The sequence below is a fragment of the Crocuta crocuta genome, unplaced genomic scaffold, assembly GCF_008692635.1.
Source record: "Crocuta crocuta isolate KB4526 unplaced genomic scaffold, BGI_CrCroc_1.0 scaffold50, whole genome shotgun sequence".
Taxonomy (NCBI): Eukaryota; Metazoa; Chordata; class Mammalia; order Carnivora; family Hyaenidae; genus Crocuta; species Crocuta crocuta.
This window is the reverse complement of record NW_027527428.1, coordinates 5749063-5776836: the sequence shown is the minus strand read 5'-3', so window position 1 is coordinate 5776836 and position 27774 is coordinate 5749063. Positions and strand designations below refer to the sequence as shown.

General features: G+C 54.1%; 1 long non-coding RNA gene across 2 annotated transcripts in view; it reads left to right on the top strand.

The window, feature by feature from the left end:
• Window positions 1-27774, top strand: part of LOC144225709 (uncharacterized) — a 322326-nt gene that overhangs the window by 64275 nt on the left and 230277 nt on the right. The window contains exon 1 of one of the 2 annotated variants that reach the window (XR_013333371.1): window positions 19738-19795. The exons of the other annotated variant lie outside the window; for it this stretch is intronic. This is a non-coding gene — a long non-coding RNA (uncharacterized LOC144225709). Of the gene's footprint in view, window positions 1-19737; window positions 19796-27774 lie in introns of those variants that run through there. 2 annotated transcript variants of the gene reach the window in all.

Sequence of the window (27774 nt, the reverse complement as noted above, 5' to 3'; positions counted from 1 at the left end):
AAAAAAAAAAAAAAGAATCTCGGGTACCTGATATCACCAGATCATCAGTCCAGAAGGTCAGATAGGAGTAGTGAGAAGCATCCTTTCTTTCAGTGCGTCTGTGACAGCCGGGCCCAGGCAGGGATGTGGAGTGGCATTACAATAACCACCTAGAACAGTGACTTCATCCCAGAGCTTCTGGCTCTGTTCCCTCCCCTGCCTCTGTGTCCTAGAAAGTTCTTCTCCCGCCACCTCCTCGCCACCCCCACCCCCAGGGCCCCTCCTGGTCCATCAGCCAGAGCCTCTTATCTGTGATTTACAGCTTCATCCTCCTTTCCTAAGACACAGCTTCCTAGTTTTTAAAGACAACCCACAAGCCATGCAAAGCAGCCGGGCCCGCAGGTCCACTCCTGGGGAGCTGTGAGGTCCACACCAGGGGCGCCTGGCCCTGGCTGACCCTCAGAGCCGTTGGAGAGCCCAGGACAAGCCTGGGCTGCGGGGCTCCATCTTCGCCTGTGGGGTCAGAGTCTCAGGTGGGGCCTGTGAAGTGTCACTCTGAGAGTGCTGTCTGGTTGGTTCTGCGGGGTAGGAGGGCTTGGGGGCCAGGGGCAGCCATCGCTGTTGGTGGGAGCATCACTCACACACAGAAGACTTGAGATGCAGGAGACCTGGACCCTCAGAAATTCTTCAAGTGCTTATGCCGGTCAGTTAGGGGGAAGAGGGGTCAAGGAGTAGTGATGGTGTCTGGCTGTCCATCTGTCCATCCATCCAGCCTTCCTTCCCTCCTTCTTTCCCTTCCTTCCTTCATTTGTTTGTTCATTCCTTCATCCATTCATCCTTTTTTCCATCCACCCAGTCATCCAACCATCCTTCCTTCCTTTGTTTCTTCCAACTATCCATCTATCCATCCAACCTTCCTCCCTTCCATCCAGCCATCCTTTCTTCCATCCATCCACTCCTTCATCCAACCATCCAAACTTCCTTCCTTCCTTCGTTCTTCCCTTTGTTCCTTCCATCCATCTATCCAGCCTGCCTTCCTTCCTTCCTTCCTTCCTTCCTTCCTTCCTTCCTTCCTTCTTTCCTTCCATCCATCCATCCATCATCCTTTCTTCCATCCATCCGCCCATCTACTCAATCATACAACCAACCTCCCTCCCTCCCATCCATCCAGCCATCCATCCAGACCCAGAAGTTCACCTTGGCCCCCGGAACTTCTTACATCTGGAGCAGTGTTTGCAGCAGGCACCCCGAGGCAACAGTAAAAGGAATAAATGCAAATTTGTGGATTCAAGAGAAACCTGCTGGCACATCCCCAAAGGAACTGAAAGCAGGGTCTTAGACACGGTTGCACACCCACGTCCACAGCACCATGATTCACGATAGCCAAAGGGGGAAACCACCCAAGTGTCTATCGAGGAATGAAGGGGTGAACAAGACGCGTAATAGTATTTAGCAAGGAATGAAAGTTCAACACCTGTGACCACGTGCATGAACCTTGAAAATGTGGTGCTGAGTGAAGCAGCACGAAAGGACAAATGCTGGATTCCATTTACACGGAATGTCCGGGGTAGGCAGACCCACAGAGACAGAAAGTAGATATGAGGGCGCCGGGGCCACTGTGACCAGTGAGGCTCCCGACTGTCCTCAGGGCCAGCGTGCAGCCAGGGTGGCTGAGGAGAAGGCTCTGTCGCTCCCTGGGCCAGCCCTGCCTCCCCCCACCGTGGTTTCGCGCAGGACTCGGGGGGCCTGGTGGGCCTGCTCTGGGCGGTGGGTGAAGAGTGAGGCTCAGGGTCCTGGGTTCGGGGCCGCTGCCTTCAGAGGGATGGCTTGACGGGCCAGAGGCGGGAGTCAGCCTGCTGTCCCTGCACGGGGTGGACACGGTCTCTGCCTCTGTCCAGCCGTGACGAGGAGGAGTAGCCTCTCGGGACTGGAGGGTGCGAGGTGTGGGCAGTGGCCGTGAGTGTGAGCGGAGACCATGAGGAAACAGGCCTTCACCCCGGCTCTCGCCGCAGTGGGCGGTGGGGAAGGTGGAAAAGGTTCGGTTTTGGAGACCATCGCAAAGGAGAAGAGGGTTTTACTTTGAACACATGTGTTCACGTGAAGATCGGCCTTGGGGCCCCAGGGCGGCTTCACGGGGGCTGTGGTTCCTTTTTCCCAGGGTGCGGGGTGGCCCTCCTGCTCCTCATATGTGTCCCCTGGTGTGGGGGGCCGGCAACTGTGGCGGAGAGGTCCGCTGGGGACATGGGCCTCCCTCCCCACCACGGGCACGGCTCAAGGGCACACAGTGTGACTGCCATTCCGAGGAGGGTCCCCACCGTCCCGGGAGCGCCCCAGATTTTGCATCATTGATTTGGTCTGCAAACCGCAGAGGGAAAGATCAGACACGTTCTTACATAGGAAGTTCAACTTGATTTTCAAATTCTGAATTTGTGGAAATGGAAGAAACGCGGAATTTCTCTCTAGACTCGACTCAGCCAGCCAACCGGAGCCCAGAGGTGGGGGCCCTTGGGGACACCGCGTGACGGCACCAGCAGCCACGCTACGCTGGCTTCTTCAGCCCCGGTGAGTCCATACAGCGGACCCCGAGGCGGGTACGTGCAGTGGCCTCGTTTTATAAAGAAGGAAGCGGAGGCGCAGACCAGCCAGGTCATTTCAGTAAGAGGAAGCACAAGCACTAACCCGTCTCTGAGCGGCCATGAGTCCTGTCCGGTGCCTGGTGACCCGTGGGTGTGTGAGCCACGGGCGCTGCACGCACAGGATCCTGCCCTTGGGGTCAAGGACAGGCCTGCCTGCAGGTCAGCGTCTTGGCCTGGGGGAGGGGTGGGGAGGGTCAGGGCTTCCCTTTTGCAGGCAGACTCCGTCCATTGCAGGGAGAGACTTGCCCCCTCGGTGCAGTGGTTTTCAAGCGTCATCGTGGCCGACAGTGTGAGATGGAGGGTCTGGGCTCCTGGGGCCCCGGCCGTCGGCTCTGCCGTAAACCTCAGCCTCTTACAATCCAGGCATCCACGCCCCACGGCGCACGGGTGGATGGAGGGCCGGAGCCACCCCTGATTCTTCCCGGTGTTCCTGCAGGCGCCCGAGAGGCTCCCTGGAGTGTGGGGCGGTGGTGGAGGGGGGGCGCTGCCGAGGACCGCCGCCTCCGGCCACCTCTTCTCGTGGACAGGTGGGAGATCACAGGCGCAGCGTGGCAAGGCTTAAATGTGGGGCATGACGCCGTCCCACGTGCCTCTGTTCGAAATGGTCATAACTGGTTGAACAACCAGTGGGAGCTGATTAGTGAGTGGATGAAACTCGGCGAGGGGCTCTGTCCTCACCCCCTTCCTGCTTGTTGTGGTCGTCCGTGAGTCAGACGGGGCGGGGGTGGCAGTTTCTTCAGTTTGGGGGTAACACAAAGCTGGGAGCAACGGTGAGTGCGTTTCACAGCCGACTCCGGATCTAAATCCTTGTCCGCAGTCAGAATGAGGGTTGAATCAAGCAAGACACAGTTTAGTGGGAATAAATTTTATTCCCATGATTTTATTTGGGTCCACATGGTCAGGCCCTCCAAGTCTGTGGTGGACGGGACTAAGGGTTAAGTGGTGGCAAATATAAGACTTACGAAGCTGTAGTGTGAGGCAGCAGTGTGTTAGGGCTGCATCAAAAATCAGAGTGGTCTTAGGTTGCATAAATAAAAGTATTGTTTCCAGAAGAAAGGAGGAGACTCTGCTGTATCCTTCCTCAGGTAGAGCGTTGGTGGGGTCTTGTCTTCAGATCTTTATGCCCCACTTAAAAAATGACTTTGAGGAGTTGAGTCAGCTTCCAAAATGAATTCCACAGCCAAAAAAAAAAAATGTCCTAAAATTCACCCTTTGCTACTTAAAAGAGTGTGTGTGTGTGTGTGTGTGTGTGTGTGTATGATCATAGTAAATATTTTCTCTTTGTGAAAAAGAAGAAGCACAAAAAAGTGTAATAATGAAAACAAAAATTGGGCATAATCCTAATCTTCCTACCTAGAGATAACCATCTTAACGCTTTGGTATATTTCCTATTAGTCTTCTTAGCAGTAACGCATTTTAAAATGAGGATGACGTTTCTGTAGAGTCCGTGTCCTGCTCTCATCCGATACTGTGTGGTGAGCACCACTCTGTTTTTAAGCATCCACCCAAACCGCGATCTGCGGGGACTGCTGACCAGTGTGTTGCACGGATCGTCCTGCAAATTCATAACTTGTCTCCTCCTTCCCAGACTCTTGGCTCGTCTGGTGGTTTCCAGTTTTTTCCGTGTTATAAATAACCCTGTGATCAACTTCCTTGTTCACAAATCTTGGTCTGTGCCTCTGATTATTTCTGTGGGATCCATTCCTAGAAGCAGAATTCTGGGTGCAGGAGGTACAGACACTTGCCGGGCTCCTGACGGGTTTGGCGAAGCGGTCTGCCGGAAGTCTGTCCCCTCGCTGGCGTGTGTCCGTCAGCCCCCGCTGGCACGCAGGGGCCGGCTCGGCTGTTGGCTTGGAAGCGATCTGCCCCCCTTTGGTGGCCGGGGATGTCAGCACGCCTGGTTTTCGTCTGCATGTCCTCGATGGCTGGAAAAGGCGGAGCTGCCCTTCGGTGGTCCCGCCTCTCCGGTTGGTGCCGCGACGACGCCCCCCGCTCTTGCGGCACCAGGGCGCGCCTCGTTCCCGGCACAGCGAACACGGGCGAGGGCTCCTGCCAGCGGGGTGTCCCTTCACTCGGCCCAGAGCACACGGGGAAGCCTGGCTGGAGAGCAGGAGAAAGTCAGCTCGGGACCACCCAGCCGGGGTCCAGAGGGCTCTGGGCTGCAAGACGGGTCAGGGCAGAAGCCAGAACCGGCCTGCCTGGGGAAATGCTGGCTATCGCCCCTTACCTGGGTGACCTTGGGCCAGTTACTGACCTCGAAGAGGCTGGGTCCTGCGTCTGTACTGCAGCTGAAGGTCACCGTGAGGCTGCAGAGATGAGGCTCATCAGTGGTGGGGGTTGGGCACCTGCTTGGTGATCATTAAAAAAATTTTTTTTAAATGTTTATTTATTTTTGAGAGAGAGAGACAGAGCGTGAGCAGGGGAGGGGCAGAGAGAGAGGGAGGCACAGAATCTGAAACAGGCTCCAGGCTCCGAGCTGTCAGCACAGAGCCCGACGCGGGGCTCGAACCCACGAACCGTGAGATCAAGACCTGAGCTGAAGTCGGACGTTCAACCGACTGAGCCCCTCAGGCGCCCCCGGTTGGTTCTCATTTAGCCTCAGGTGTTCTTCTCCTGAGTGTCGTTTCCGTTTCCTTTGTTCACGTGAAGAGTGCTTTTGTGAATGATGACAGAACTCACTTCCTCCATCCCGTACTCTGTTTGGCCCACCTGCTATTTATTAAGTGTCTCCTCTGTGTGGGGGCGCAAGTGCCAGACACACACAGAGAAAAGACGACCTGAATTCCAGGCCAGCGGGGGATTCAGACGGGCAGTTGAAGAATGTATCAGTTTAACTCCAGAGGGAAAAAGTGCAAAAACACGAGCACACTGCAAAAGAAGACACACTCCATTCGTCTTCTGTGTGGAAAGAGAATTAATCGCACTAGTAACTGAATCCTTACCAACTTGAACAACAGGACACCCCTTTCCCTGTATCGTATTAGCAAAAGTGAAAAAGAATGCTAACATGCGGTGCTGGCGGGGGTGTGGTGAAACGTGCATTCCTTCAGCTCCTGCCGTGGAATCAAGTGTCCTCTGCGGGTCAGAAGGTAAACAGCCGCACTTGTTCTCAGATGCACAGAGAGCTGATGGGTGGCGGTGTAGGTAGGGGGCGCTGGCGGAAGTGTGGCGTTGCGTTTTCTGCCTCACTGGCCGCAGTTTCTGACCGGGACCTTCTCCGCTCCACGGATGAGTCAGCCTTTGGCCCTGTTCATTCGCTTCCTTCTCACTGAACGTTTCTTGGAGATTTCGATTTTTTTTCCCAGAGACCCATTGACTGCGTTTCCCACATTTTAAAGCATCGTTTTGTTGTGGTGGTTTTCGTGGGCTATTGATCTCGTCAGCTTGTTTTCGGAGCCCTGTTTCATTTCAGACGTTCTGAAAGGGAACTTCAGGACAAGTGAGGGCCTTCTCGCTCCCCTCCGCCCCCACCCTGTGCCACCATGTCTGGGCCCCCGCGGAGGCAGTGGGCGCGCGCCGATTGGCACAGGGCCTCACCTTCAGCTTCTAATCTGAGCTGTGATTTCCCCAGGCAGGTGGGGAGGCTGGCATCCAGCAGAGCCAGGCTCTGCAGACGGGAAAAAAAAAGTACAGCTCTGTTGGGTCTTTGGTGCCGGAACGCTGGGGTGGGGTGAACCCCTTTCTCGGGCTCCTTCCCCCTTGGGCTCCTCATGGGGGCCCCCGATCCTATTACCCCGTGGCTGGGGGGAGAGGAGCCCTGGATGGAAGGCAGTAGGGCCGTGGCCCCTTCCCCAGCCCCCCTCTCCCCAGCTGGCTCGTGGCCCACCCTCCTTGGACTTTCTCCGGCGCCCCCAGACAGCCAGGCGGCCGCGACGCTGGGCGGTGCTTGTGCTGGGTGTGTATTTTCAGAAGGTGCGGGGGACGACATGTGTATAAAATTAGCATTGCCTTGTTGGCCCCTTTCAGACTAATTCGGAGTGAAATGTTTTAGCGATGGTGGGCTGATTCTATCAGGGGAACGAGAACTAATTAAATTCTCTCTGACCGTCGAGCAGTAAATTATTTATGTCCAGACAGATGCCATCTAACCTCCAGCATCCAGCTCAACCCAACATACATCCGACTTGATTTTTCAAGGGGAGAAGAAGAAGAAAGAAAAGGCTCAAGTACGCAAGCTGGGAGCTCGGCGTTGGGGGGAGAGCCACAGAAGCCTGGCCTCGAGGCGCCGCGCCGCCCGCGCTCTGGAGGAGACCGAGGCTGTGGGGGACGGCTCAGGGCTTCCCCTCTCGGTTCCCAGTAGCCGTGGCCCACACCGTTCCCTGCGCACGGGAATGGGAAAAAGGAGTCCGCCATCCATTCGGCAAGTCTTTGTTTACCCTGATCTCAGCTGTTTTTGGAAGAAGTAATTTCACTAGTGAATCTGCTAATCCACGTCACAAAAACATACTGATGGACACCTCAGTGGCCTTTGGTGGCCTCTTAGTGGCTGCCAGTTTGCTTTTGGGGGTGGAGTGCTTAGCTTGGCCCCATGTGGTGGCCGTGCCGCCCACTGCCACCTCCTCTGTTGCTCTCTGATGACGGGCGGGCATCTAGGGTACAACTTGGAATTCATGGAATCAGGCACGGACATCCCCATCCTCGACTCCCCAGACCAGGGGACAGCGCTTTGCTGGACAGTCCCTCCTGTCCCTGCTGGGTGCGGGTGGGGGTAGAAGACAGGGTTAGGATTTTGGCACCCAAGGGAAGGGCTCTTCCCTGAGTTGGGCAGAGGCTGGGCCCTCTGCCCTGAGCACCACAATGGACTTGAAGCCCAGGAAGGTACAGGGAAGAGATGGGTTGTGGCAGAAAGGCCCTTTGCAAAGCAGTCAGCCTAGGGGCCTTTAAACCAAAGCATCGGTGGGGCGTCTGGGTGGCTCAGTCGGTTAAGCGTCTGACTTCGGCTCAGGTCATGATCTCACAGTTCGTGGGTTTGAGCCCCATGTCGAGCTCTGTGCTGACAGCTCAGAGCCTGGAGCCTGTCTTTGGATTCTGTGCCTCCCTCTCTCTCTGACCCTCCCCTGCTCACGCTGTTTCTATCCCTCTCTCAAAAATAAATAAAACATTAAAAAAAATTTTTTTAAACCAAAGCATCCGAGACCCCTCTTCAGTGCATTGAATTATGGAGTTGTCCTTCTTTGAAGATGGAGCTCATCTGGGGAGCAGCCCAGAGCCACCTGGCTTCCCCTCTGGTTAGACCAGTGGCCTGGGCAGGCTTCTTAATCCCTGTGAGCTTCAGGTTCCCAGTCTGTGAAATGGGAGCAGTCCTTCTTCCCCCCTCAGAAGGCAGCTGCGTGGAGAAAATGAGCAGGTGCATCAAGGCCTCGGCACGGGCCTGAGCTCAGTAAGGACCCCATCATGACTGACGAGCTGGCAAGGTCGCTGTGTGCAGGGAGGGGGCGTGTTCCAGCACTCTGGGGTGGCGTTGCCATGGGCAGCAGTCACAGCTGTGGCGATTGGCGCTAAAGCCGGTGTCACCATGAGTTATGGTCACTGGATGTCCCCAGACACAACGGATGCCAGGTGGTCAGTAGCCTCTCGTTGGCTGCCTGCTGTCCCTTGTGAACAGTGAGATGCTGGCATTTCTCAAGTACCTGCTCTGGCTGGGGCTGGGGCTACAGTCCAAACAAGGCGAGTGGCTCCTCTCAAAGCATCCCACTGTGAGGAGCAGGAGGGTGCCTCGTCCCGTGCGGGATGGAGAACAAAGCACAGATACCCCACACGTGTTCGCCGCCGTGCAGTTTACAGGGTACCTCTGTGATAGTCTTTCATTTAATCCTCGAAGCTGAGTGAGGCTTTCTGGCCTCCCGGGCCACCTTCAGCATCTCCTGTGCTTTGCTCAGGCTCAGAGCCCCTCCTGCCTCTGGTCAGCCCTACTCCTTTCTCCACCGGGTCTCTCGAAGCTGGGATCCCAAGGAGTGATGATTGGGCACCAGTCCTGGGACTGAAGTTTAAAGATTTGCTGAAGATGCAGCAGGGACCACTCCATCCATCCATCCACCATCCATCCACTTCTATCCATCCATTCTCCATCCTTCTATCATCCATCCATCCATTCTCCATCCATCCATCCATCTATCCACTTCTATCCATCCATTCTCCATCCTTCTGTCATCCATCCATCCATCCATCCATCCATCCATCCATCTATCCTCCACCCACCCACCATCCATCCACATCCATCTGTCCTTTCACCCATCCACCCATCAGTCCATGCATCCGTCCGTCCGTCAATCCGTCCATCCACCCATCCAGCCATCCCTTCACCACCCATCCATCCATTCACCATCCATCCTCCATCCATCCACATCCATCCACATCCATCCATCCTCCATCCATCCTCCATCTATTCTCAATCCTATCATCCATCCATCCATCCACATCCATCCATTCTCCATCCTCTATCCATCCACCATCTATCCATCTATCCATCCTTCACCCATCCTACAGATAATTAATAAGCATCTTATATATGTCATATTTTAGGCAGCAGAGAGATGACAATGAAATAAACAAAGCAGACAAACTCCTTGTCTCCAAGGAGGTCACTTCCAGTAAGAACAGGAGCCATTTGCTAGACGGTAGAGGTTTCTCAAGTGCCACAGCCCATTTGAGACTTGGGGCAAACTATTGCCTCCCAGGCTCGAGACCAGCGCTGCTAGGCCTCCTGGGGGTCTCATGGCAAGAGGCTTCCCCCAGCCACTCTGCCCCCACCCGCCTAGTGAACCGCCACCGAGGTCGGGGGCTGGCTGTATCCGGGTTCCTGCCTGTGTTGAACCTGACTCAGCCTCCCGGCCTTGCCCCGCTCCTGGGGAAGCTGCTGCTTGCTCCTGCCCTTCCTGGTGCCTGCATGCCCACCCTGTCCCGGCTGCTCCCCCTCTCCCTCCACACTTTGCCAGTGCCCTTCCTGCGTGGGCCTGGCCCAGCCCTGATAGTCCCTGTGCTCTCCACGGCCCCCACGCACTTCTCTGCGGGGAGGCGTGCCTTGGTCTCCCCCCAGCCTGCACTGGGTAGGGGTGAGCACACCGCACAGAGGCTGGGAGTTGGGGTGCTGTCTCTCCCATCTCTGTCTCCTGGTCAGGCTCTCTGAGGAGGATCGAGGCGGGCATCCTGGGCTTGGCACCAAGCAAGCCCTGGTTGAACAGGTGTTTCCCCCCCCCACTTCCCGTGGATGCAGGGGTTGTGCTCGCAGCCCTCCGCCCAGCGCCCGCGGAAGGAAGTGGTGCCGGGATTGCCCCCTCAAGGCGATTATTTATGTGCTGTGTGCTTTTCAAATATTTTCTTATTTTGCTTTTTGTCAGTAAATATTTCACCAACCCTTTCTTTCTTGCTCATATTTTTTCATGCTCACAAAGATCTTAAATTAGCACGAGCCCTTTAAGCTGCCATTAATTTTATCTCACCCCTAATTTGTGCACTTAATTTCCCCTCCCCAACGCTGGGGATGTTTACAACTGCTGTTCCCGTCGCTCACTTTTGCTGAGATCTGCTCCGGCTGCCCCTGCGTCCCCTGCGGCCTCCTCCCCTGAGCTGCGCAGCGTTCGTGGCTGGTCCAGCCTCCCCTCCTGAGCCTGCGCTCAGTGCTCTGCAAGACCATGCGGGGCGGCCCCTCCCTCCCCCTGTGCCGAGCGCAGTCCCTGCCTTCTGTGTCTCTTGCAAACATGTCCCTCCTGTGTTCATTGCTTTGGGCTCCTCGTTAGGCCCCACAAGGGATGGGTGAGGGGCAGCAGGGGAGAAGGGACAGGAGCGTGGAGAAGAGCCTGTGTCGTCTCTGCTGGGCTGTCAGCAGGCGTGAGACCTTGGGCAAACCGCTCTCTGCTCTGGTGCTTGACTTTCCCGCTGGTAAAGTCCTGTGATGGTGGGGGATCTTGAGGATCCTTTCTTGCTTTGAAATTTTGTGATTTTTCTATTTCTTTGGCTCTGTGGGCATTTCCTTGTCTTCCTGATTGAGCCTGTTTTCACTGTGAGGATGTCAGGTTTTGGTGACATTGTGATGATGCAGTTGTGGATGATGTAATCACTGTGGCTGTGACCACTGCCAGTGTCCTCACCACCACCTGGAATTGCACCAGCATCACCAGCATCACCATCACCACTGTTACCATCATTACTATCCTCACCACCACCTGGTATCACAACTCCCAAACCACCACCACCTGGTATCACAACCACCGTCACCACCATCATCACCACTATCATTACGATCACCATCATCACTTCATCACCGTCACCATCACCACCATCACCACCGTCATCATCTTCACCATCACCACCGTCATCATCTTCACCATCACCACCACCATCATCATCACCATCTTCACCATCATCCCGATAACCATCACCACCATCATCATCACTGTCACCACCACCACCATCACCATCACCACCATCACCACCACTACCACCTGCTATCACAACTACCATCACCACCACCATCACCACCACCACCACCATCACCATCACCATCACCATCACCATCACCACCACCTGCTATCACAACTACCATCACCACCACCATCATCACCATCTCTACCATCATCACCACCATCATAATCACCATCTTCACCATCATCCCAACAACCATCACCACCATCATCATCCCCGTCACCATCATCACCATCATCACCACCACCACCTGCTATCACAACCACCACCACCATCACCACCATCACCACCACCATCATTATCACCATCTTCACCATCATCCCAACAACCATCACCACCATCATCATCACTGTCACCACCACCACCACCACCACCACCACCAGCTCACCAAAGGCCAGGCATTGTGCTGAATATTTTGTGTCTATGATCTCATGTAATTTTTACAACAGTCCTGTGGGGGGTATGGATATTTCCTCTCCGTTTTAGAGATGAAACAAGTGAGGCACAGAGAAGTTTCATTATTTGCCTTGGGTCCCACAGCTAGTAGTGGTAGATCTGGATTCAGACTCAAATCTGTCTAACACCAAAGCTTGTGCTGTAACCGTTGTGCCATGTGGGCTCTCTGTCCCATGCAGGCTGGTCTCCTTTGCTCTGCGTGATGAGCGCCGAGGAGCATAGGCTTTGGGTCTGTGAGGCTGAGTTCTGTCCGTCTGCAGTGGTGCGAAGTGGGGAAGTTCTTGACTTCTCTAAGCCCTGGTTTCCTGCCATGTGAATGGAGAAGAACAAAACCTACCTTACAGAGGTGGATAAAGGAAGTAGATAAAATGGTGCTTATCAGGCATCTAGCACAGTGCCTGGAATAGAGAAATGTGGGTTTTATAATTCTTGTGTATCATGATAAAATTATCAGTCACTCCATGTTTTCTGTAAATGTTTACTGATGAAGTTTGATGTGTCAGCCCCCGTGTTGGGTGCTAGCTGTCCAGAGCTAAGTAAGGTAGCCTCCCTGACTCTGAGGAACCCACTCCAATGGGGAGGACAAGCTGTCAACAGACACAACACTGAAGGTGTCACCAGGGATGTGTACAAAGCACCCACAAATGAAGGACCCAGGCTGGATGTGAGGGCAAGTGCGCATAGAGAAAATCCATAGCCTTAAGTATATAGTCAGTAAAAGAGAGAGAATTAAAAATAAATGAGTTAAGTATATGACTCAAACAGTTAGGAAAAGGACAAATGAATAATAAACTGAAGGAGAGAAGAAGGAAGGCATTAATGAAGTTAATGGATAATGAATGAGTCACAGAAGAGCAAATGGGGCTAATAAATAGAGGAAAGCTATTTTTTTTAAAAAAGTGCATAGCTGAACCACTAACTAGGTTAGAACAGAAGAAAGCACAAGAAACACAAAATAAGAAGTGAGAGAGATGTAATTTACCCAAACTGACCAAATTCCCTGGCAGACAGTTTTTAAGCTACTCCCACACAGAGAAGGATGTCCGGTGGGTCCCCTGGAGAATCTAACCCACACCTTCAAAGAGCAGGTACTTCCAGTGCTAATTAAACTGTTCCACAGCAAATAAAAAGAAAGGAAACATCTATGTAATTTTCAAAAAGTGAGAATAACAATGTTTTTCAATCTAAAAAGATCATACAAAAATAAAACTGCAGACCAGTCTCACTTACGGATACTGATGCAAAATTTTAAATAAAATATTAGGAAATAGAATCCAAGCATCATTTGAAAATATTAAAATCCTATGTCCCTTTGGAGTTTATGCCAGCAATATAAGAATCGTTCCATATTAAGAAATAAACACTCTACCGTACTCATCAACATGAAGAGAATTATTGTATGGCTATCTTTTTTGGTACTGAAAAGATATTTGACAAAAGTCAACATCTATTCTTGAAACACTTACTAGGAATTGATAGATATTTCCTTAACATGACTAAGTGTAATCATGTCCAAAATCCATTCTTGTTTTAAATGAGGAAACAGTAAAGCAAGAACACAGCAAGGATGTCTCCTGTCACCACTGCTACCATATTTCACATTGTAATAGAAGCATCAGCCAATGCAATAAGACAAGAGAAAGAAAGAAGAGTAAATATTGAAAAGTAGGGAATAAAAGTATCACTCTTCTGTAGATGCTATAATTGTGTACTTGGAAAACCCAAAAGAATCAATGGAAATATAGATAAAATACAGTATAGATACAGAGGTAGAAAAGGTCCCTATTGATAATGACAAAAATAAACCAAAATGCCTGGGAATAAACTTGCTAAAAATGTTCAAAATGCATGTATAGCAAACATACGATGCCCTTGAAGGACATGTTACACCTGAATAAACTCCAGGTGGAGCAGAGATTTAAAGTCACTTATTCAGCAAGTATTTCTTGCAGGCTTTTCACATATCGGGTCCTGTTCTGGTCCTAGAGATAGAGCAGTGAGCAAAACTAATTCCTGCCTGCATGGAGCTTGCATTCTAGGCAGGAAAGGAGCAGGAAACTAAATAATAAGATGATCTCTTTTAGAGAGTAACAATTCTTATAGCAAAATATGTAGCTGGAGGTGCGTGGGGAATGGTAGAATTGAAGTGTTAAGTTGGCGGGGGGGGTGGATCATGGAAGGCTTTGCTCAGACTGGACACTCAACAGTGTTACCTAAGTCACTGATGGTCTAACATTTCACATCCTAAAGTCACTTGTAAGCTCAGTGTGTTCCCAGGAACATACAGGCTTATGGTAAGAACTCGATAAATTAATGTTTAAATTTTCAAATCTTGAACATTTGAATATTTAATATGCCAAATTCTCTGTATTGAATTTTGGCCTTCTAAGCTTTTCCTGTTCTGCTACCTGCAAACCCCTGTTTTTCTCGAATGGAAAACTTTCTAAACTCTTGTTATGTAGAAATATGGTCCCTGTACCAACATCATTGGATCACCTAAGGGTTTGTTAGAAGTACAAATGTTTGAGTCCTACCCTAGACCTACCGAATTTCAGAATCTGCATTTTAACACAATTTTTGAGTGTCTGGTGTGGACATCGGAATTGAGAAGCATTTGCCTATCAGGCTTTGCAAGTTTCCTTCATATTCAGGGAAATCAGGGGCTAGAGGAAAATGGAATTACCCGGCTTCCCAACTGTCCTTGTGTGGTCCCGATTCCCAGCCATCCGTGGAGGACCAGCACATGCAATGGTGTGTTGGAAAACTCTAGAACTGTGCTGTCCAATATGGTAGCCACTAGCCGCATGGGACTATTCAAATAAAACTAACTACTTAGCTACTCAGTCACAGTAGCCGTACTTTAAGTGCTCAATAGCCATGTGGGGTTAATGGGTACCGTATTGGATGGCACAGGTATGGAATATTCCTGCCATTACAGAAATTTCCGGTGGGGAGCACAGATCTAGAGTCTACCAGGTGCTAGATTTTGAGAGGTTTTGAGTTACAAAATCATATCCTCAATGCTCTGGATGCTGAGCTCCATTTTGTTTCCTTTGATGTCAACATCCACCCGTCTGCCCATTGATCTGTCTGTCCATCCACGTAGTCAGTTAGTCCTTCCACCAGTGATGCAGCATGCAGTGCTACTTTCATAAAGATTTATTGAATAAATCAGGGCATGAAAGGTCTACCTGTCCTTAGCCTCGAGCTGGGTCCCTGACAGGTGGGTGCCCCGCCTCCTTGCCGTGAGCATGTGGACATTGCATTCTACCCTGACCTCTGGGAGCCCAGTTTCCTGCACTAGTTTGGCTTTTCTTGCACCAGATGTACTCATTCCACCACTCCCCCTGACCAGCTGGTTAACAGGTCAACTCCCCAGGAAGAGGTCTGGCTCCAGGAAGCCTTTTCTCCTACAAGGCAAGCCTTCGTGGGGGTGCTCCTGGGCATGGGGTGCCCTCTGGCCCCTTGTTTTCTTGGGCCCAGCTGACCTCTTGGGTTTAGACCTGTCTGGCCCGTTTTTCTGGGATAGAGTTTCCCTAGTGTGGACCCCAGGGGATAGAGAAAGAAGGTCCGAATGGAGAAGGCTCACGTCGGGTACGTGGGTGCCCAGCATGGATGGTCACGGGGCCACATTCTGCCCCGAAGGGTTGGTTTTCTGCTGTGTGTGTGTGTGTGTGTGTGTGTGTGTGTGTGTGGCCTTCTCAGAGCACTGGGGCTTTTTAGGCAAACTGCTTCATCTGTTATGTCACCGCGTCCGGAAAATTCTTACTTTTTATGATGATTCAGCCCCTCTTATTTTAAAGTTAGCTCTGCTCGAGTGGAGTCTTCACCCGCAGCTGCGTGGCCTCCTCAGCCCTGGTGTGTGGCTGCGCGGGGAAGGCCACGTTCACTTCCTACCCCGCCTCCCAACACCCCAGCCCCTCCCAGGGGACGGCGGGGAGGTCGGCTTCCTCTTTCCCTTCTCGTGTCTCATCCGCCTCTTGGGGAGTCCTGTCCCCCTACACAAGGAAAACCTCCTCCGGCCTGCCCTGCCAAGGCCCCCTCACGTTCCTGGGGTGCCCCCCAGCTGCCCTCAGTGTTGGAGGCCGGAGTCCCTGCACCCGCTCAACATGGACATAAACGGCTACTGTGATCTTAAAGATTCTTCTGGTTGGTCTAATGCTGGTGTCACATAGATCATCCCCAGTGTCCGTGGAAACCTGAGCTCTGCCTGCATCCCTGTCCCATCTGCTCACGGCCCAGGGCTGTGTGGGGCCCCCAGCTTTGGAGGAGTGGGCGCCAGCCGGCCCCACCGTGGAGCTGAGTGGTGGAGGCCCCCACCTGCAGGCCGAGCCCGGCCATCCTCACCTCCTCCCGGGAGCTCCCTCAGGACTTCCCACCTAAGACAAGCTTGTGCCTTCCGGAACCCAGAGATACCCGTGAACACCCGAGGCTGTGCTTTCTTCCGCTCCGCAGCCGCCTCTCAGCCCTCACGGAGGGCAGGTGAAGGGTGGCCTGGCTGTAATTGGTGGCTGTTCTCCTCTGGGCATAAGGGGCTTCGGGCAGTGCTGCGTTCCCCCCGTCCTGAGCCTCAGTTTCTCCACCTGGAAAACTGATCATAATTGCGCCCCCTCATGGCCTGGAGGAAAGGAAGGCGCGAGGTAATGCAAATAGCGCTCCCAGGGTCCATCGGTATCTGTTACTGCAACCATGACCATCGTCCCCAGCAGGCGAATGGTGGCTCTCACTAGCTCGCAGGGTTCGTACAAGGATGAAATGAAACGCCACGAGCAAGCACTCATGTATTCATTTTGCAAATATTTGGTGAGCACCTCCTGGTGCCGGGGCCCAGACGGAGGCTCTGAGGCTCTGTCAGTAAACATGCGAGATGTGCGGGTGGGAGCAGCCTGTTCTCAAGCCTAGAGGCGCCCGGGGGAGTACTGGGGTGTCCCGCTGGAAGAAGATGCTGAGTGTCCCCTCCTTCGCAGAGGAGGAATTTGGGGCCACACAGGCCCCAGCAGTGGAGCCAAGCAGGCCTCGTCCCCAGCCGCTCGGAAGGTCTGCGCCAGCGTCCCGGGTGCAGCCAGCGTCCCCAGGGCCTTGGGGGTGGTGACAGAGCAGTGACACCAGGCCGTGCAGACCCTTGGGAGAGGGACCCAAGCCGCCATCACCCAGGCAGGACACCTGCTTGGACTCCTGAGCTGTGGGAGTCACAAAAGCCTTCCTTCTCTGGGAGAGTGCGGGGGAGGTGGGAGGGGAGGGGAGGTGGGCGTGAGTGTGTTCCTGGCCGGTGGGCCACCTCTGGTCCTGGAGCCCAGGCTGCCTCTGCCACCACCTCTGAACCGGCTTCCTCTGAGTTCATCATGGGGCCTGGCGGACACGCAGGCAGCCCTGAGTGAGGCTCGGCCTGGGAACTGGTGTTTCTGGAAGATTTGAGGACACACAAAGGAGCGTTCTGAGGGGCTCCAGGCCTTTGCCACCAGAGTGGGGGAGGGGGGAGCTGGTTTTCCTCCAGGGGTGGGGAGGCCACCAGCCCGCAGCAGGGCCTCCATTGAATAATTCCTGTGCAAAGTCAGAAGCTGGGGGGGTGGGGGGCAGGTGTGGGTGCTTCACAGGAGCTTTGGGGATGCGTGGACACTTGTTCTGGGGAGCGCCCGCTGCCCTCTGAGCCAACCCCCCGAGCCTCCCGCCCCATCTCACCCTCTGCCTTCCTCTGTCGGCCTGACGCATGTAGTTGGTGCTGGTCAGGTCGCTGCTGAGCTGGATAAACAGATCTTCACCCTCCCATTTCTCCTGGGGCCTGACCTCAGACCACCAGGCCCCCACGCTCCCTGCCCGTGCTTGGGGCTGCTGTTTGTTGTGGCAAGTGGACCCCCTTTCTGAGGAGAGAGGACGAGAGAACTTGACCCAGGACTTGGCTCCTGGAGGGCCCGTCCCGGGGCCTCCCCTTTGTTTCCCTCCCTCAAGCAGCAGATTTTTAACACAACGGGGAGGGGGAGGGGCCTTGGCTCATGAGCTACGTTTCCCTCTGAGCCCCTGGGCAGCTGGGGCGCCCCTTTCCCTGTTCTGTCGTGGTTTTCCGTCACAGTAACCGTCGGCCTCTGCTGGTGTCCCTGGAGGGCCCCTCGCCCGTCCCTGCAGGGGGAGGGGGTGCCCAGCATGCTCGTCCCCTCTCAGCCCCAAGCCGGAGGCCTGCCCCGTAGAGGGCCCCGGCTCCAAGGATGGGGCGCCAGGGGTGCCCGCAGGTGGGAGGGATGCCCCCTTCTTGGTGCACCTGGGAGGGCGTGGCGGGTTGTGGACAGGCCAGTAATCATCATCTTTAGAAAGTCTTGGGGGGCTTGCAGCAGACAGCTCAGCATGCAGGGGCCCACCTGCCCCGGGCACCTGTGGGCCCCAGTGACACCATGCCATCTGGGACAGCCTGTCTGCCCACTCGCATGAACAGGGACGGCCGTCGTGTGGCCAAGAGTGGGCTCTGTGAAGCACTTAGGTCCTCTGCAAACACACCCTTTCTTTCTTTCTTTTTTTAATTTTTAATGTTTTTATTAATTTTTTAATTAAAAAATTTTTTTGATGTTTTTTATTTATTTCTGAAAGAGAGAGAGAGAGAGAGAGACAGCGTGAGCAGGGGAGGATGAGAGAGAGAGGGAGACACAGAATCTGAAGCAGGCTCCAGGCTCCGAGCTGTCAGCACAGAGCCCGACGCGGGGCTTGAACCCACGAGTCATGAACTCATGACCTGAGCCAAAGTCGGATGCTTAACTGACAGAGCCACCCAGGTGCCCCAAAACAAGCCCTTTCTGTCTGGGGCTGATGAACTGGGCCCCTCCATCTCCGTAGGAGGGCAGCCTGGGTCTCTGGCTCACCCATGCTGTCCTCAGAATTGTCCATGGTGGGTTCACGTGGTTTGGCTCCGCAAGGGCAACAGGTGGGAATGTGGGTCCAGGGAAAGAAAAACCTCCCTGGACCCAGACCACAGCCGGGACCTCCTCCAATCCACCCGTAGCCACGCGAAAATGATTTGCTCTGCATTTGTCGTTAGGCACATTTGCAAAACGTGGATTTATCTGAGTTGTACCACGATAGTTTTGCATGTGGTATACATGCATGTGCACACAAAATACACATGCACGAATGCTGTCTTTCCAATTAGCTGTGCAGGGCACCTTCCGTGCCCCACTGTGAGCCTCAGAAGACAATGCGGTAAGTGTGTGCATGCGTGTGTGTGAGTGTGCGCCCAGAGGCTGAACCAGACTCTAGGCGGCGGCTGGGTGTGGGAGCGGGGACCTGGGTGGTGAGGCACGGGAGCTGGGGACGCGGGAAAGGGAGCCGCAGTCTGAGAAGTGAGGCCGAATTGGATAATAGGAATAGACAGCTTCTCTTGGGGAAAGAATTACAGATTTCCCTCTTGTTTTTGTGGACGTGTCTGGAAGGGAAGGCAGCTTCAGCGACGGGCTGGCTGGAAGGACACGGAGCCTCGGGCTGAGCGGTGCTGAGCTGTCGGGAGTAGAGAAAAACGATGGGGGGTGGTGACGAGACCCAGCGTGGCTGGGTGTCCCTGGTGTGCTCAGCCCGTCAGGAGAGGCTCCTGGGAGGCGCGTCTTGGCCGGTCTCAAGGTCCCAAACCAAACATGGCCCCTCCGTCTTTTCTGGTGGCTGTGCTCCTTTGGAGGAGGGGAGTGNCGGCCCCCCCCCCCCCCCCAGCTGCTTCCTGGCCCTGAATTCCAGCCCCTGTCATCGCAGGCACAGGGTGGGAGCACCCTGGCCAGGACTTGCCCCCGTATGGCCGTCCCTCCTTCTTCAAAAATAAGAAATAGCAAAGATGACCTCAGCAATGGAGGTGAAGAGCCAGGGCAGCCCTTGCCTGCTCCTTTCCTGCGTTCCTGCCCCCTCAGGATGCGTTAGTGTTTTTCTAGAACAAGAAGGAAAGACTTTGACTTGTAGGAGCCTTTTTTTTTTTTTCTTTTTGCCCTTAATGATGCGGTGGGTGTTAGTGGTAGCATGTTTTTATTTTATGTTATTTTTTATCCTTGGCTGCTCTGGGGGAGGGTGACAGTGTTTGAGTTTGGGGTGCGGCTGTGGGGGAAGCGTTCTCTGGGAGAGGAATGCTAGGAGCAGATGTTACACCCCCACGTCTAGAAGGTGGGGGCCGTCCGAGGCGGCGGCTGCTTGGGGTGAGGGAGGACTCGAGTTATGTAAGGGCATCGAGGGGGCGGCTGGGGGCGCAGACGGAGCCCAAGGATGCAGGCTGGCGTCCTCCTCTGGGCTCTCGAGGAAGGCGGCCAGGCGCCAGGGGGCCGAGCGGCGGCAGGTGCAGCGCGCAGGTGGGTGTCAGCACGTCGGGGTCACGGGGCAGGTGGGAGGCGCGGAGGGTGGGGGGCTCTGCAGGAGGAGCCAACTTCTGGAAGCCTTCGGGGGGATCCCCTTTCCCTCCGTGTCTCTCCTCTGCATCCCTGCTCCTCCGCTACCCGCTTCTCCCAGACGCCTGCCCGGCAGCCGAGGAGACAGACCTCCCGGTTCCCCGTGTTTCCTGCACGGCTCCTTCCCTCCCGCCTTCCTGCCCCAGCAGCCGTCACCACGTGACAGCAGAGCCGCGCGCGGTGGAGGTGACCCTGGCCTGGGGCCTCACCACACTCTACGTGTAGGCTCGGGCACACGGGTCTGACCCGTGAGGGAGGACAGAAGTGACCGTGACCGTGACCCTGGGAAGGAGCCTGTAAATGCAGGCAGCTCTCAGGATGCTCTTTGAGCCCCTCGGTCCCTCGGTGCCCTTGGCGAGCTCCCCTTCCTGCTCCTCCAGCTACCCCTCACGACTGCTTTCTCAGGCTGCTCGGGCGCCCCTGTCTTTGCTGGTTCACCCTGTGTCCCTTTCTTGCCCTCCTGCAGACTCTGGCCTGGAGATGGGGAGCGGGGGGAGGGGGTTCTCTCCTGGCCGACCAGTCGCTCGGAGTTTTCACTGGGCAGTAGGCAGCGCAGGGCCGAGCCGTGGGATCCCAGCCCTGTCTGCACTCGTGAGCTAATGGGCTTTGAACCTGGTGAGACCACGATGCCGGCACGTGCTCGGCGTGCTTAATCTTCGAGCTGGTTTTACCTTCCCCCGTGTTAATTTCTCTGCCTGTTTATTTCTTCCCCGCGGAGGCCCTGGTAAAGGCTGCAATGCGAAGGTGGCAGGAGGGTCTCTTGATCGGGCTCCGTCGTGGGTGGCCGGAGTGAGGAGTAGAGAATTGGGCTCCTGTTGGGTTCCAAGTGGGTTCTCTTTGCCAGAAGGGGAGTCCTACCTGCCCCCCCCCAGGCTGATAAACGATGTTTTGGTTTCCCAGCCCTTGTTGGCTCGATGTGTGGGGTTGGGCGGCCCCATCCGAGGCTCCGGAGCCATGGAGAGGGCGCCCAGCGTGTCACCTGTGTGTGTAAGGTGCTTTGTTCCCGACATACAGGATGCTCGGGTGGTCATGGGGGTGGTGATTCTTGTCTCGGGCTCACGGTGATTTTGGAGAATCCGTGATCGTGAAGGTTATAGAGATACATTTCGGAGAGGCGCGGTTATCTCCCTCCGCTGGCTGGCTGCTGAATGCCGGGATCCATGCAGACTTGTGGCTGTCTTTGAGGCTTCGGGGTGGCTGTGAACGGCACAGTCATGACACGAGGGGGTTCTGTGCCTGCCTCGCCCAGGAGGGTGGCCACCAGCCATACACGAGTGCTGAGCACTCACAACACGTGGGTGGAGATGAGTCTAAGTGCTCACAGGTCTGCAGGACTGAGCACGTGGACAAAGCACGTAAAATATCCCTGAATAATTCCTTGTGCGATTACATACTGACAAGGTAGTATTTTGGGTATAGTGGGTTAATAAAATAGATTATTAAAATGAATTACACCTGCTTTTCCTTTCTTTTTTTTTTTTTTTTTAATTAAAAAACGTTTAAACTGTGGCTACTAGAAACTTTAAACTGGCCAGGCACCTGGGTGGCTCCGTCAATTCTGCATCCGACTCTTGATTTTGGCTCAGGTCGTGATCTCAAGGTTCGTGGACTCGAGCTCCATGTCGGGCTCTGTGCTGAGCATGGAGCCTACTTGGGATTCTCCCTCTCTTCCTCTGTCTCTGTCCCTCTCCACTCCCTCTCAAAATAAAAAAAATAAACTTAAAAAAAAAAAAGAAGCTTTAATGTGGCTGATGTGTCTGGCGTGGCATTTCTGCTGGGCAGGCTGGCATGAGCTGCGGTCCCCAGCTCACTCCCAGCCTCGATTTCCTTCTCTGTGAGCACAGAGGTGCCTCCTGATGTGGCCACACCGACCCGCGGGAAGCTGACGACCCTCCCCCTCTGCTGTGTTCACAGCACGCGGGAGCCCCTCTCGGGTCTGACTCAGGAAGTCAGAACAAATGATTTTGTGAGAGGTCCCAAGCTGTCTGTCTCCAGCTTGGTCCCAGCCCAACACCATTAGAGTTTTCGGGGAAACACCCTCGAGCTTTGTAAATATCTGTTAAAAAAAAAAAATAAACCCATTATTTTGCCAACCTTCACAAGGGAGTTTCTTTTTTTAATTTTTAATGTTTTATTTATTTCTGAGAGAGAGACAGCATGAGCAGAGGAGGGTCAGAGAGAGAAGGAAACACAGAATCTGAAGCAGGCTCCAGGCTCTGAGCTGTCAGCACAGAGCCCAATGCGGGGTTCGAACCCACAAACCGCGAGATCATGACCTGAGCCGAAGTTGGATGCTTAACTGACTGAGCCACCCAGGCGCCCCTCACAAGGGAGTTTCTAAAAAAGCGTCTCACAGAGAGGTTTTGGACATTGTACACTGAAAAAAAAAGTGCGCACACGGAGGGTTTGAAGGCAGCAGAGAACACGTTTTTGTTTCTGGAAAAAGAAAAGCTAAGGTGCGTAGTGGCCCTGGAGGAAACCCGCGGGCAGGAGGCACCACGATCGGCATCAGGGAGCCCTGACAGGGGGCGGAAGAGAGAATCCAGGGGGACTTTTGGAGCTGAGGTGGAGGACCGGTCAGCCGTGGGGACGAGGGACGAGCCAGAGTTTCTGCCGCAAAGCTGCCACCACGGCGGGGCCTGGCGCTCTGGGGGCCGGGTTTTCTGCTGACGGGTGTGCAGAGTGTCCGTGGCTTTGCACTGCACGGGCTGTGAGGTCGAGCGGGAGGGCCTGTGTCGGTTCCACTGTCCCCCAGGGCCGGGAGATGCTGTAGCACGGAGGCTGGGCAGACCCACCGCGCCTGCCGAGGGCCCAGAGCTGCCGGCCTCTTGCTCAGAGCGCTTGCCGGTGCCTCGTAAGACCCTCTTATTTTTATTTTCCCATTTTGACACTGTCCTTCACTTCCTCTTCCACGCTCCCCGTTAAGCTGTTAAATCACTCCATTTATTTAGTGCGAGCGCTTCTGAGAACTCATTTTTATCTTGGTGAAAACCAGACTTGCTCATGGGCACATAATGAAATTGCATAAATATACCCTTAGCTTGGAATCTAATTTATTTTTCCTGTTCATTATGGGGTAGAAGGCCAAGATGAAATGTATAACTTTTTTTTTTTTTTTTTTTTTTTCCAGCGCTGGAATTGAAAGGCTGGGGCTTGGGCTCTTTTTATTCTGATGATTTTGTCCTGATTCAATTTAAAGCTGGTTAGAGCTCAAACACAGTGGCGTAATTGACAAAGATCAGTGTGGGTTGTAATGCTAATGTCTCGTCAGAGGCTTCCGCGGCTCTGAGGGTGAGCTGGGTTAAACAACCTTTCCGGCAGAGGGTGCCTAGGCCTGCCAGGGCTGGAGAGCCTCGCGCAGGGGGCCCGGAGCCTTCCGTGGCCAGTGCTCACATTCTCCAGCTGCGGGCAAGGTGGGCGCCCTAAGGTGGGATCTGAGCGGCCACGCTGAGTCCGAGGGTGAGGGACACCACTGACCCCAAACCCAGAAGGGCTTAGGAATCCCTTCAAGAGCACCCACTTGACCTCTGCTTGTCCAGCTGAGTGTGAGCAACCCCACAACCTGGCTCAGGGCTCCCGGGCTCCAGCCTCCCGTCCTTGGCCCCGGTCACCTCATTGTGACAGCACAGGAATAATGGGAAATGAGATCCAAATATAGACTGCCTTTGGAAGAGCGGCCTGGGCCGCTCTGCATGAGGTTTGGTGCCCAGTGCTCAGCGCTGGGAAGGAGGAACACGGAAGGAGCTCCTGGCAGCCACAGAAGGTCGTGAGATGCTGACCTTGGCTACGAAGCGGGGCCTGACCCTGCATAGCAAACGGGCCGGAAGCTGGATGCCGCTCGCCTTGAGGAGGGGCGCCATCCTCCCTCACGGTGCACCTGGCGCTCTGCTAATTGATCCCTGGGAGTCTGCAGCCTGCCTTCCCTGCGCCTGGCACCACCAGGCTCGGAGGTAGAATCCGGAGGGTGGGATGCTGCTGTAGGTGCCCATGTCTCCCCGGTGGGGCACGTTTGGTTTTCCATCCTGACTCTCAGATGGGAGCCATACCGAGCGGCAGCACGTGCAGGTCGAAAGGAGATCCCAGTCAAAGAGGGTTCTCTTAGAGAGTGGCGAGTGATCAGAACGCGTGCGCGTGTGCCTGTGTGCGCGTGCGCGATCACCGGGAGGAAGTCATCACATCACGGACACGGCGGTTTTCACAGCAGCTAGAGGAAGTGGGTTTACATTTGGCTTGCAGAGAGCGAGGCTTTCATTCTTCCTTTCTCCATCCCCTGTGAATTGAGTTGCCCGGGACACCCAGTGAAGGTTGAATTTCAGATGAACAACAAAGAATATTTTGTAGAAGTTTGTGCCGAATAGTTCACGGGACGTACTTCTATTCAAACAAAACTCTTCTGGCATTCAGACTTAGCCGGGCATCCTGCTTCCTCCCTAAATCTGGCGGGGCCTACCTGTGATAGCACGGGGTGGGGAGGGTGCAAAGGCTTTATTTCAAAATCATTGTCTTAGTCATTTAAAAAATTCAGTCACGTGAATTTTATTCATTTATTTTTTTAATGTTTATCTAGTTTTGAGAGAGAGACAGAGACAGAGAGAGAGGGAGACACAGAATGTGAAGCAGCTCCAGGCTCTGAGCTGTCAGCACAGAGCCCAACGCAGGGCTCGAACCCACAAACTGTGAGATCATGACCTGAGCCGAGGCCGGATGCTTAACCAACTGAGCCACACAGGAGCCCCAAAGTCACGTGAATTGTAAAAGCCAGTACGTGTTCATTGTATTAGCTCTTGTAAGACCAAAATGTCTAAAGTGAAATGAGCAGCCTGCTGGGCTCCTCTCCAAATCCAGCTCCTGGGGTGACCTCTGACCTCTGCTAACAGGTGGAAGTGTCCTTGCAGACCCTTCCCCTTTGCTCACACCGTTGCTTGTGTCTGACACACGCACATACCTTGTTCCTGCCTTTTTTGGAGAAAATCCCGGGTAGAAGTATTGGGACCAAAGGTATGTATGTCTTGAATTTTAGTAACTACAGCTGGGTTGCCTTACAGAGTTGACAGATCTATAGGCGTATCTGTACTATGTCAGTTATTCAAGCTAAACCCACACCTGTGTCAGTTATTATCATTTCCTAAAGTATTTGTCAGTTCGAGGGTAAAGATATCATTTTAACATAGATTTCTCCAGCTTTAGAAAAGTCTGAGTCTCTTTTCTCTGTGTTTATTGCACTTAGACTTCTGCGAACTGTCTGTTCATACATTTTGTTCATGTTGCCAGGGAGGCTTTTTTTTAGTCACTTCCGGGTGCCTTTTACTGGGTGGGGGGGGCACCCTCATACTGTATCACGTAAGGTCTTGGGCTCGCTTCTGGACCGGCTGTGGTCAAACCATCACCTGGTCTCGGGGGCTCAGACCTGAGCTGCCCACCGCGGCGGCCCTCTGGGTCTCATGATGCCTATGGGCCTCCAGACCCCACGTGGGCACCGAGAGCCTGCCGGCCTCCTCGTCTCCACATCCTTGGGTTGCGAGGAACCACATGTGGCTTGAGAGCCCCTCTTAGCACTTGTCTGCCCTGGTGCTGCCCCCAAGACAGGGGGCTGGCCGGGATGGCCTTCACAACCCGCCCGCCTTTATTAGCCTGCTTTCTCTGCACCTACGGAAAGCTTCGCTCTGGAGGAGGGCACCCGGCCCTGGGATGAGGGAAGGCAGGGGGAATAGGCTGTTCCACAGACAGTGTCTGCCTGGGACTGCGGCCCTCCCTTCCAACTGGGGCCAAATTCACCCTGTAGCAGGGAGTGACATGGTCTAGAGGGTAGCGTGGGGAGAGAAGGGAAGTCTCCAGGCCCCCTGTTCCGCTCAGCCATTCGTTCCTTTGTTTGTGCGTGCATTCATTCATTCGTTCGTTCATAAGACTTTGCCAAGTTCCTACCATGCACCAGGCACACACACTGACCGGTTCCTGCCATCAGGGAGCTGTCAGCCTCCTTCTGGGTCCTGGACAATCTTGAGCCCCCACGTCCACTAGTCGGTTTCTCTGGGCACTAGTGGTGGGTTCTGTGTCTCGATTTAGGAGAGACGGTGGCTAGCCCACAAGCAGGGCTGTGAAGGGACTCACAGCCGTGATGCAGGTGGGCTTTGGAAGACACAGGAGGGGGGGCAAGGTGGGGCGGGGGGGGCCTGCTGTGCGTGTATTTGAAGGTCTGTCCTGTGGGGGAGGCAGTAGATTTGTCCGTTTGTGCCCAAAGGCAGAAACAGGAGCTGGAGGTGCGGGCTCTAGGGAAACAGAATTGGCCACGGCGGCGAGGGTCTGTGCCCATGGAGCGCGTCTCAGGGCCCTGCCCCCGGCCCCCTGGGAGGAACCCCTTGATTTTGGCCCTAGGATTTCTCTCCAGCCCCGTAACTAACCTCCTTTGCTCTTCTTGGAGTCCCCTCTGGCTCTGGCCCTGCAAGGCCCTTCGTGCTCTGGGGCCACATTTCCCTGTGGGAGAAGTCAGCTAACAGTCAGGCATGCGGGCACGGAGCCCAGGCCTTTCTGCCCGCGCCTCGTCCACGAGCGTCCCGGCGGGGCCACTGTCGCTCCGAGGGCACCTCGAGGACTTTGCACTTCCTCTCTTTTGTCACCGTGAAGCCAGCAGGAAGCCCGTGCCTCCCAGCAGGCCCCGTGGAATTTGAGGGATGCGCTTCCCTGCTGGCAGAGCAGACGCACGTCCTGCGGGGCCGTCCCTGGGTTCGGTTCTCTGCTCTTCCCACCTCTTCCCGTGGGTCCCTCCCCCCTGGGGAACAGCGTGACACAGTCCAGGTGACTGTAGTATTAGTGTCGGATCTCAGGCATCCCCCCTGAGCTCTTCACCTGCTGGCCTCCGGGACACAACACCGCCTTCAGCGATGGAAAGTTCCTTCTTCCGGCTCCAAGGCTGGAAGTCTGAAATCAGGGAGGGGGCTCTTTCCTGGCTTGTGGACGGATGTCTGTGGGCTGTGGCCTCACGTGGCGGAGAGCTCGTGAGCACTGGTGTCTCATTTTTACAAGGGCACTAATCCCACCATGGGGCCCCATCCTTGCGATTTCCTCTACCCCGATCACCTCCCAAAGTCCTGTCTCCCAAGTACCCCCATGTTGAGGGTTCGGGCTTCACCCTGTGAATTTGGGAGCAGGGGACACAAATGCTCTGTCTATAACCCTGCAGCGAAAGGGAAATCAGTCCTTCAGAACTTTGACGCCGTCTCCTTCTGAAGATATCACCAGCTGCGGAGAGCTCTCTTTTTGAGTGTCATGTCCTCAAATCATAAGACACTCTTGATTCTTTGATATTGCCGAGTTTGGATTAAAGAGGGGAAAAAAAGGGTGTTTTTTTTTTTTTTTAAAATCATATTCTTCTGTAATCGTACAGCTGATTTGTTTACAAAGGACGTTTTCCTTATTTATTGCGTTGTCAGAATATCCTGTGTTTTAAAATTTGCCCCTCCTGCCCTCAACCATCCTTTACTATTCTTTGCCTAATTCAGCTATTAAAAAAATGATGTTGTGGAAGAATACTTAGTGAGTTGGTAGGAGACATAGTTAAACGGGGAAAAAGTTACAAAATGGAGTGTACAGTATGAGCCCACTTGGTACCAAAAATATATATTCTCTGCAGAGGGAAGTCTGGGAGGGTATATATGCTGAAAATGTTAACAGGAGTTATTTCGGGTTAGTGGGATTATGGGTTATTTTAAATTTCTTTCTTTTTGCATATGTGTAGTTTCTAAATTTTCTGCAGTAAATATGTATTACTTTTATAATAAGGACGAAATTATAACCACGGATCTTGCCGAGGGCTGCTCAGACCCCCTGACCAGAGGGGGCCCGGGGTGGGAGGGGCGGGAGGGGCGGGCCCTCCCCTGCTGTCCTGG